The following is a 12,053-nucleotide window of genomic DNA, read 5'->3' on the forward strand; positions in this document are numbered from 1 at the left end:
ACTGTAAGGATGGATGGATTAAACCAGTGGTTCCCAAACTTTGCTGCACATTAAATCACTCAGGGAGTTTTTGTTTTTGTTTTTTAATTGGGATGCCTGGAACGTTAGCACAGACTAATTTAATAGGTCGAGTGGGACACAGGAGATTTCGGTGTGCAGAAAAGTGCCAGAAACTCTGCTTAGATGCACTGTTTTTCACCCGGTTTCTTCGGCATGATTGTTTGCCTCTCTGGGCAGGGTCACCCTGCTCTCACTGGAGACCTAGGGTTCATGTTCACATGGGTGTGTGGGGAGCTAGGTTAGCATGCCCCTTACTCAATCAAACTTTAGCTTCCAGATGAGGCTGAGTTCCAACCCCAGCTCTGCCCTTTCCAAACCATAGGAATTTGAGCACGTAATTTAACTTATCTTCAGCTTCCTTGCAATAAAAAAATAAAAATGGTGAGGTGCCCTAGGAACTGGTATTTTAAAAACTGAGCTATAATTGACATAACATAGTTCATGGTGTACCATATAATGACTTGACATATCTATATATTGTGAAATGATCGCTACAGTGAGTCTAATTAACATCCATCACCACACAGTTACAATTTTTTTCTTTCCTTTTAATGAGAATTTTTAAGATCTACTCTGTTAGAAACTTTCAAATATACAATTAACACACACACATACATATACATGGTCCTCACCTGAGGATATTTTCCCATTGATTTTTTTTTAGATAGACTGGAAGGGGAAGGGAGAGAAACACTGATGTGTGAGAGACACATCAATTGATTGCCTCCCCAATGACCTCAGGGATTGAACCCACAACCTAGGTACATGCCCTTGACCAGAATCAAACCCACAACCCTTCGGTCCAAGGGCGGACACTCTAACCTCTGAGCCACACCAGCTAGGACAGGAATTGGTATATATTTCTCCCTTTTATTTTATTTTTTTTTCTTATTTATTCATTTATTTTTGTTACAGATGTTTCTCCTTTTTCCTCCATTGACACCCTTCTCTCCCTTCCTCCCCGCCATGTCCCCAGCTTTGTTGTCCATGTCCACTGGTTATGCAAATATGCATATAAGTTCTGTGGTTTATCTCCCCACACCCCCTCTTCTGGGGATTGTCAGTCTGTACCCTACTTCCACTTCTCTGGGACTACCCCATTCCTCAGACTGTTATGTTCATTATATTCCACAAATAAGTGAGATCATATGATACTTGTCTTTCTCTGTTTGGCCTGTTTCACTTAGGATAATACTTTCCAGGTCCCTCCATGTCATCTCAAAGGATAAGAGCTATTTCTTTCTTACAGCTGCATAGTACTCCATTGTGTACATGTACCACTGCTTTTTTATCCATTCGTCTACTGATGGACATTTGGACTGTTTCCAGATCTTAGCTATTGTAAATAGTGCTGCTTTGAACATGGGGGTACATATATTCTTTCTGATTGGTGTTTCAGGCTTCTTAGGGTATATTCCTAGAAGTGGGATCACTGGGTCAAATGGCAATTCAATTTTTAATTTTTTGAGGTAACACCATAGTGTTTTTCATAGTGGCTGCACCAGTCTGCATTCCCACCAGCAGTGTACTAACTAGAGTCCTCTTTTCTCCACACCCTCGAAACACCTGTTGTTTGATGATTTGTTGATGGCGGCCATTCTGACAGGTTGGCCTCATTGTTGTTTTGATTTGCATCTCTCTGATGCTTAGTGATGTTGAGCATTTCTTCATATGTCTCTTAGCCATTTGTATGTCCTGTTTGGAGAGGTGTCTATTTAGTTCCTCTGCCCATTTTTCAACTGGGTTCTTTGTCTTCCTTTTGTTGAGCTGTTTGAGCACTCTATATATATTGGAAATTAACCACTTATCTGATGTATCATTGGCAATTATGCTCGCCCATACAGTGGGTTGCCTTTCCATTTTAGTGGTTGTTTCTTTTGCTACGCAGAAGTTTTTTTGTGTGTTTGTTTGTTTTTTATCCTCACCCGAGGACATTTTTCCATTTTTTGTTCAGGTAGAGTGGGAAGGAGAGAGAGGAACAGAGAGAGAGAGAAAAACATCGATGTGAAAGGAACACATCGAGTGGATGCCACCCGCACGACTGACCAGAGCCGGGGACAAACTGCAACCGAGGTACATGCCCTTAGCGGGAACCGAACCTAGGTCTCTCAGGACTGCAGGCCGGTCCTCTAACCGCTGAGCCAAACCGGCCAGGGCAGAAGTTTTTGAGTTTGATGCAGTCCCATGTGTTCATTTTCTCCTTTGTTTCAGTTGCCTTAGGTGATGTATCAGTGAAAATTCTGCTGTGTATGATGTCTGAAATTTTGTTGCCTACATGTTCTACTAGGATTTTTTTAGATTCATGAGTCACATTTAAGTCTTTTATCCATTTTGAGTTTATTCTGGTGTGTGGTGTAATTTGATGGTCTAGTTTCATTTTTTTGCATGTAGCTGTCCAATTTTCCCAACACCGTTTATTAAAGAGGCCGTTTTTACTTCATTGTATGCTCTTGCCTCCTTTGTCGAATATTAATTGAGCATAATGTTTTGGGTTCATTTCTGGGTTCTCTGTTCTATTCCATTGATCTATGTGCCTGTTCTTGTGCCAGTACCAGGCTGTTCTAATTTAGTAGCTTTGTAGTATAACATGATATCCAGTATTGTGATCCCACCTACTTTGTTCTTTTTTTTTCAAGATTGCTGTGGCTATTCGGGGTCTTTTTTGGTTCCAAATGAACTTTTGAAGTATTTGTTCTAGTTCTGTCAAGTATGTCGTTGCTATTTTGATGGGGATTGCATTGAATCTATAGACCACACTCAGACTCAATTTTTCAGTTTTGGGGGATGTTTTATTACCTGCGCAGGGACTGCAGCCAACCTACACAGAGGAGAACTGCAGCCCCAAGCTCAGGGGGAGGGTTGCTTATATAGGGCAGGGGTCATTCAAGAGTTTAGCAGAGCAAGCAAGCTGCGTGTACAGAAGCGGAGGCAGTTAGCGATAAGCAGGAGGGAACGGAGGTGGGAGGGAGCTGAGGCGAAAGGAAACTGGGTAAACTGGGTCAGCATACATCTATCCTGCTATTCATTCCATTATCCAAGTTTTAAAAACTAACAAATTCGAGACGGATATCAGCGGTCAGTCAGGTGCAATACACACATGTTTAACAGTTACAGTTTTATGGGGTAAAGGGAGCTTCAGTTTCTATCAGTTTCTTTACAGAGCATGCAGGACACTCTGGCCTTGGGGCCGTTTCTGTCCTCCCTTTTCCTGAAGGATGTTGCTTTTCAAATTCCCAGTGAAGGTCAAACTCTGGTTAATTTTTATGGGGCTAAAGCCCTCTATAACATTCCCCATTGTTCATCTTGCTGTCTCTGAGGTTGTTAATTAGGGCAGCTTAAAGACAAGTTGGATTCTAAGGACAGTGAGCTACAACAGTGCCAGTACCAGGCTGTTCTAATTTAGTAGCTTTGTAGTATAACATGATATCCAGTATTGTGATCCCGCCTACTTTGTTCTTTTTTTTTTCAAGATTGCTGTGGCTATTCAGGGTCTTTTTTGGTTCCAAATGAACTTTTGAAGTATTTGTTCTAGTTCTGTGAAGTATGTCGTTGCTATTTTGATGGGGATTGCATTGAATCTATAGATTGCTTCGGGTGCTATGGACATTTTAATGATGTTAATTCTTCAATCCATGAACACGGTATGGGCTTCCATTTTTTTATATCTTCCTCTATTTCTTTTATCAGTGTCCTGTAGTTTTCTGTGAATAGGTCCTTTATTTCTTTGGTTAAGTTTATTCCTAGGTATCTTAAATTTTTTTGCTGCAATGGTAAGTGGGATTTTTTTTAGTTTCTCTTTCTGTGAGTTCATTGGTGTATAAGAATGCTGTCAATTTCTTGACATTAATTTTGTATCCTGCTACTTGGCCAAATTCATTTACTAAGTCTAGTAAATTTTTGATGGAGTCTTTGGGGGTTTTCTGTGTATAATATCATGTCATCTGCAAATAATGACAGTTTCACTTCCTCCTTTCCAGTTTGAATCCCTTTTATTTTTTCTTCATGTCTGATTGCTATGGCTAAGACTTCCAGCACTATGTTAAATAAGAGTGGCAAAAGTGGGCATCCTTGTCTTGTTCCTGTTATTAAGGGAAATGCTTTTAATTTTTGCCCATTGAGTATGATGGTGGCTGTAGGTATTTCATATATGGCCTTTATTATGTTGAGATATGATCCCTTTATTCCCAGATTTCTGAGCGTTTTTATCAAAAACGGGTGCTAGATTTTGTTGAATGCTTTTTCAGCGTCTATTGATATGATCATATGATTTTTATCTTTCATTTTGTTTATGTGGTGTATCACATTTACTGATTTGCAAATATTGTACCAGCCTTGCATCACTGGAATGAATCCCACTTGGTCATGGTGAATAAGTTTTTTAATATATTGCTGGATTCGATTTGCTAGTATTTTGTTCAGGATTTTGGCATCTATGTTCATCAGGGATATTGGTCTGTAGTTTTCTTTCTTTGTAGTGTCTTTTTCTGGTTTTGGAATTAGAATTATGCTGGCCTCATAAAACGAGTTTGGAAGTTTTCCTTCTTCTTGAATTTTTTGAAATAGTTTGAAGAGAATGGGTATTAGTTCTTCTTGGAATGTTTGGTAAAATTCCCCCGTGAAGCCGTCCGGGCCTGGGCTTTTGTTTGCTGGGAGAGTCTTGATTACATCTTCAATTTCTTATGTTGTTATTGCTCTATCTCTTCCTGGTTCAGTTTTGGCAGACTATGTGTTTCTAGAAATTTGTCCATTTTGCTTAGATTGTCGAATTTGTTGCCGTATACTTGTTCATAATATTTGTTCATAATCCTTTGTATTTCTGTGGTGTCAGTTATTATTTCTCCTCTTTCATTTCTGATTTTGTGTATTTGGGTTGTCTCTCTTTGTTTCTTGGTGAGTCTAGCTAAGGGTCCATCAATCTTGTTTATCTTTTCAAAGAACCAGCTCTTTGTTTCATTGATCCTTTGAGTTGTTGTTTTTTTCTGTTGTTTTGGTCTCCATGTCATTTATTTCTGCTCTGATCTTTAGTATTTCCTTGCTTCTACTTGCTCTGGGGTTTTCTTTTCATTTGCTTTCTAGTTCTTTAAGTTGTGAGGTTAGATAGTCTATTAGAAATTTTTCTTGTTTCTTGAGGTAGGCCTGTCGTGCTATGAACTTCCCTCTCAGAACTGCTTTCGCTGCATCCCATAGATTTTGTGTTGTATGTTTATTTTCATTGGTTTCCAGGAAGTTTTTAATTTCTTCCTTGATTTCCATGGTAACCCATTCATTGTTCAATAACATCCTATTTAGCCTCCATTTGTTCAAACGTCTTTGTATGTTCTTGTTGCAATTGATTTCTAGTTTTATGCCATTGTGATCTGAGAAGATGCTTGATATGATTTCAATCTTCTTGAACTTGTAGAGACTTAGTTTGTGCCCTAACATGTGGTCTATCTTTGAGAATGTCCCATGTGCACTTGAGAAGAATGTGAATTCTGCAGTTTTGGGGTGTAATTCTCTGTAGATATTTATTAAATCCATTTGATCTAGTGCTTCATTTAGAGCCTGTGTTTCCTTGTTAATTTTTTGTCTAGAGGATCTATCCAGTGATGTCAGTGGGGTGTTGAAGTCCCCTGCTATGATTGTATTGCTGTCAATTTCTCCTTTGAAGTCCTCCAGAAGATTTTTAATATATTTTGGTGCTCCTATATTGTGTACATATATGTTTACCGAGGTTATATCTTCCTGTTGGATAGATCCTTTCAATATTATGTAGTGGCTTTCTTTGTCTCTAGTTATGGCCTTCATTTTGAAATCTATTTTATCAGATATTAGTATTGCTACCCCAGCTTTTTTTTGCTTTCCATTTGCTTGGAAAATTTTTTTGCATCCCTTCACTTTCAACCTATGCGAGTCTTTTGTTGTGAGGTGGGTCTCTTGTAAACAACATATAAATGAGTCATGCTTTCTTTTCCAATCAGCTACTCTGTGTCTTTTTATCGGAGCATTCAAACAATTCATATTTAAGGTGATAATTGATATATACAGTGATACCTCGGTTCTCGAACATAATTCGTTCCAGGAGGACGGTCGAGAACCGAATTGTTCGAGAACCGAAGCAATGAAACCCAATAGGAAAGCGTGACTCCACAAAGCGTGACTCTCTCTCTGCACTCACACTGATGACGCAAGCAAGGCGCACTGGGCCGAATGAACGCCATTCGGCTCAACTCGGCTCATCTCGGAAGTTTGAGTTCCAAATATTTGTTCGGATTCCGAGACAAAAGTTTCTCGAATCTCCATTTGGTCGAAAACCGAGGCGTTCGAGAACCGAGGTATCACTGTACTTATTTATTGCCATTTTTGTTTAGTGTGGTTATATTTTTCTTCCTATTTCTCAGTCCTTTTAACATATCTTACAGTGCTGGGTTGGTGCTAATTATTCCCTAGCCTTTTTGTGTCTGGAAAGCTCTTTATTTGACCTTCTATTTTGAATGATAGCCTTGCTGGGTACAGTAGTCTTGGATTCAGATCCTTGTTCATGACCTTGATTACTTCATGCCATTCCCTCCTAGCCTGTAGTGTTTCTGTTGAGAAGTCATGATAACCTTATGGGGGTTCCTTTGTAGGTAACCTATAGCTTATCTCTTGCTGCCTTTAGGATTCTCTCTTTGTCTTTAATTTTTGGCATTTTAATTATTATGTGTCTTGGTGTGGGCCTGTTTGGGTTCTTCTTACTTGAGGCTCTCTGTGCTTCTTGAACTTGAATGCCTCCTTCCTTCACCAAGTTAGGAAAGTTTCCTGTCACTATTTCTTCAAATATATTCTCTAACCCAGGCCCATTTTCTTCTTCTTCAGGGGCTCCTGTGATGCGAATGTTATTACATTTCCAGTTGTCCCACAGTTCTCTTAAGCTGTCTTCCTGTTTTTTAATTGTATTTTCCTTTTAGTTTTCTGATTGGTTGATTTTTTTCTACCCTGTTTTCTAATTCCCTGATCTAGTCCTCAGCTTCCTCTACTCTGCTGGTTAGTCCTTCCAATGTGTTCTTTATTTTTGCTATGTCATTCTTCATTTCCATTTGGTTGGTTTTCAATGTTTCTATATCTTTACTCATAGTGTTGATGTCCTTACTCATGCTGTTGAGCTTCCTCAAGAGCATGGCTCTGAACTCTACCTCTGATAATTTGCTTAGATGCATTTCATTTATCTCATCGTCAATAGAGTTCTCTTGTTCTTGCATTTGGAATTTGTTTCTTTGTCTCACCATCTTGGCTATCGCAGTGGGTTTTGGAGCCTGCCGAATTTTCCCTGTTGGTGTTGATGTTCTACTGTTTATGGCTCCCTCTACTGGGTTTTGATGAGCCTGGGTGGGCCCACATTAAACACCACTGTCAAGTGTTACTTTCCTGGGTAGATTTGCAAGCCCAGGAAAGGTTCAGTTATCCTCTAGTTTTTTGCCTGGAGGCTATTAGTCTCAGTTACTCAGAGCCTAGGAATGTAACCCTGGTGTTCTGTGTAAGAGGATTTCCAGAGGGTGGGACAGATGCTGGTTATTAATGAGCCTCAATTTGCATTTTTTTGCCTCAACTGAAAGGGGCTGAATCTCTGAGGGAGGGGCTGATGCTTTTCCCCACAGCTCTGGGAAGGAGCAAGCTGGCCACAGTCCTTTGTTGCCACGACTCAGCAAAAACTCTGAGTGCCCTCTAAATCCTGGGTGTTCCCACAGAGTTCTAGTCCAGTCTGCCCTCCCTCTGCCAGAGCCCCAGGTGAGTGTCTGTAGTCAATGCAGTGCTCTGTCCCGGCTCTCTGCGCTGTGGTGCGGGCTTAATCTTTTATCCCCGAGGGCACTGCTCACAGCTAAGACCACTGCTGTCCGTGGGCTCCCAGCCCACCACCCTCTCATGCCTCTTCAGATCCTACCAGTGTCCCTGGTTATATGGTCCTGTCCTGCTGCTTTTCTGTTGCTTTTTTCCAAAGATATGTCTTTATTTTAGTTGTAATTCCCATTTGGTCCTGGGAGATCATCTGTGTAGCTTTCATTCACTCTGCTGCCATTTTCTCATTTCCCATATATTTTTTCTTTTCTTTCCTTTTTTTTTTTTTTTTTTTTTTCTTTTTGTGGCTTTTTTCTTTTTGTGGTATGTGCCTCTAGCAGGATCTGAACCTGAGACTCTCTGGTCCATAGGCCGACGCTCATCCACTAAGCCAAACTGGCCAGGGCTCCAGTATATTTTCTTTATAAGCTCCCCAGGTGGCCCAACCCTGCACCTGCTGCAGACCCTAGTTTGGGATCTACTGACCCTTTCTGCCTTTCCCTCCCTCCCATTTGCTTCTCAACAAATTTTGTGACATGGTTCCCCATCCATTCCCCACTCTCCACTGAGCTTGCGGCTGCTAGACTGAGGTATCCTTTTCCATGTGTCATTGACTCACCTGTCCATTCTCTCTTTCCTGAAATTCTCCTTTGGCTTCCAGGAGGCCTGCATGGTATGACACAGCTAATATCTACAAATAATTGATGCTTTTGATCCAACACTAAACCTGAAAACAACCATATAAGTGGATCCTTATATGAATCCTTCAGCCCCAATTGAGTCTTTTGATGACTGCAGGCTTGGTGGACAGGTTGGCTGCAATCTCATAAAAGACCTTGAGCAACAAACACCCAACAAAGCCAATTTCAGATTCCTGACACACACGAACTATGAAACAATAAATGTTTGTTGTTTTAAGCTGCTAAATTTGGGAGTAATTTGTTATGCAGCAATAAATAACTAATACAAATAGGAAACAAGATCCTATAGTTAGTGCAGTGGAATTACATCATCTGTACTTTTAACATGTAAATTCAACCATACTTGTGCAAAAAGGAAAAACAATTTACACAGTGTCACCAATTCTGCCTGCTCATCCAGTAAAATGAGATGATGAGATGAAAGAGGCGGATCTGGCTTCATCCTCGTACTCTGAACAAGTCCTGGGCATCTCCTCTAGGGGAGAAAGTGTTTTTGTTGTTGTTGGTGGTGGTGGTGGTGTTAATCCTCACCTGAGGATATTTTTCCATTGATTTTTAGATAGAATGGAAGGGAAAGGGGGGAGAGAGAGAAACATTGATGTGAGAGAGACACATCGATTGATTGCCTCTCAAATGACCTTTGAAATCCCTTAATCCATCATGACCTGAGCCCAGGACTCCCCAAACCCAAAATAGTCTTTAGACCAGTGTAAAAGGGAGTCCAGCCCTGGGCCCCTTGCTTCAGAGAGCTCCACCATGGCTCTCTGGGTATTAGCTTGAGCTAAAAACAAATTTACTAAACACTTGTTACACTGGGTGGGGTCCATGGAACAACAGCATCAGCATCACCTGGGAGCTCATTAGCAGTGCAGAATCACAGGTCCCCCCAGACCTACTTGGTCCCAGTCTACTTTTTAACACAACCTGCTGATGATTTGTACTTGCCTTACAGTATGAGCAGCACTGGTTTAAAAGATAACTGATGGTTCAGATTCTCCAGGAGGGCCAGAGAGCCAGATCTGGGACATTGGTGTCCGGAACAACAGCCAAGTCACTTCACAGAGGGGCTCCATAAGGACCTCAGCCTGCATCACTGGGCGGCAGACTTCACCACCGGAGCCTCATGGGCCCAGCCCCTCCATTTGTCTTCCTTCCAAGCCAAGGCGTGAGGTAGATGCAGGAGGTTGCTGGGGCTCAAGTTACGGCTGGTCCCCAGCTTAGGAGAAACCAGGAAAAGGAGCAGCATTTCCAGTATAAGTAATGAGAGGAGGGTTATGCCTCGAAAGGGAAAGGAAGCGGAGCCTTCAAAAGAGGTGAGGGGCTCGGCTGCTGGGTGGCCAAAAAGAATGACAGACCGCTCTCACTTCTTTCACCTCTTCTCTGAAAACTTCATTCCAAGGTGTTGGTTCTCTCCTCTGTACTACCCAGAGCCCGCTTTTCTGCTTGATGGGGCACCCTCCACGCTGTTATCACTTATCTACTTGATTCATCCTCCCTCCATTCGGTGGGCTCCTTCAGGGCAGGGTGCTAAAAACAGAGCAGGCACTCAGCAAACCTGCATCCCTCCCCTGCCTTCATCTGTCTCCAGCTTAAACATACGTAGTTTTTAAAAAGAATGGCAGACCTCCACTCCCTACCTACTTCTTTCTGGAAGAATGCTGGAGTCCAGCACTGCCATTTCCTGCCCAGTAGCCTTTAACAAGCCCATGAACATCTCACCGTTTTCTCATTTTGTTGTTGTTGTTTCATTTTTAATGTTATGTCAAAACGATGGTTTCTGTTTACACAGAGCTTTGCAAAGCATTCCCATGCATACATATGTTTTCATTTGAGCCACCAGACGAGTTCGTGGTAGAGAAAGTTGTGTTATTTCCATTTTACAGTTGGAATAGAGAAGCACAGAAGGCTTGCCCAGGAGTGCTGAAACCACAATGTTCCAGCTCCTCATACTGTAACCTTGTCACCGCAGTCAAATGAGTTTGTGTATGTGAAAGTAAATTGAAAACTGTAATGCTGCAATGCCAATAAAAGGTGGTCCTTATTACTCCAGTAACACTCCCAAAATACGCTTCTAACCGAAATGAATCACCCACCATGATTCTGTTGGTCCCAGAATCTGCAACCCCTTTCTCTCCTTGTGGTATGATAAAACTATTACCAGGAAAAGTTAATAATTAAAACCATCAGGGTGAGGTGCATTTTAATGAACAATAAAGGAATGACACGGAAATCCAGAGAGAAGGAATTGCTCAAATAAAAGTATTTCCTTGTTTAGAGTCTTATACAGAAAGTAACTGAGAAAAATCTTAAGTGTTTCTTTTGAACTATTTTGAAAAACTAAGATGACAACCCTTTTGATTATTTGTTATTTATCCTCATACTTTATAAATTCTTCTGCAAAGTCCTATTTTAGCTCCCGGAGGTTAAAAGGCAGCTAAAGGGCAACGACAGTGATATGACTCAGAATTCAAGTCTTGTGTTCTCCAAAATCAATGTTTATTATGGGTTTCTCAAATAATGAGTCTCTTCTATTTTTTTTTCTCTAGAAGACACAATAGTTTCCTTTTATCTCTCTTTCACAGTAGGTCACACCCTATGGTTCTTTTATTGTCTGTTATGAATTCCACTAACTGTAGTTCTTTTTTTGTCATTGATGTTACATCAAGTGAAAGACTTTTCAACAAGGTTTTAAATTGGGTGATATCTCCAGGTCAAATGTCTTTGGCAAAGCCTTTCCAAAGAAATAAATTCTCAGCTAAAGCAGTGGAGACAAGATCATTACTTTTATTTTTTACTTTATAAAGCCCCTGCAAATATCTGATGATAAATATCACTATCCCATCTAAATTGAAATAGCTTTTTTTTTTTAATCCTCACCCGAGGATATTTTTCCATTTATCTTCAGAGGAGGAGGGAGGGAGAGAGAGAGAGAGAGAAACATCGATGTGAGAGAGACACATTGATTAGTTGCCTCCCACATGACCCCAACCAGGGCCAGGGACGAACCACAACCGAGGAACATGCCCTTGACCGGAATCGAACCCGCAACTCTTTGGTCCCCTGGCCAAAGCTCTAACCACTGAGCAAAACCAGGAAGGGCATAAATTGAGATATCTTTACTTGTATTCATTTATTTGCCTTTTTAGTGGGTAAAGGGGTCTTTTTCTATTTTGCATATTATGTATTGGTAATGACAGCCATTGTGCCTACTGTGGGCAAAAGACTTTTCTAAGCATTTTAAATATAGTATTTCAAATCCCCTTTGGTCCTATATCAATAATATTTTCAACATTATACAGTTAACTAATTATAATCATAATAATCATTCATTTTTACTGCTTTTGTAATGCAATTGGCAATAGTGCTGAACTCTTTCACATACATTGTCTTGCTTGGTCCTCATACCTGCTTTATGAGGTAATTACTGTTATCCCTTCCCATTTCACAGATAAAGGAAAGGGGGGGGGGGCAATGTATGGAAAGTAACCTCATAGGGTG

Source organism: Molossus molossus, unplaced genomic scaffold (genome assembly GCF_014108415.1).
Source record: "Molossus molossus isolate mMolMol1 unplaced genomic scaffold, mMolMol1.p scaffold_m16_p_5, whole genome shotgun sequence".
Classification (NCBI taxonomy): Eukaryota; Metazoa; Chordata; class Mammalia; order Chiroptera; family Molossidae; genus Molossus; species Molossus molossus.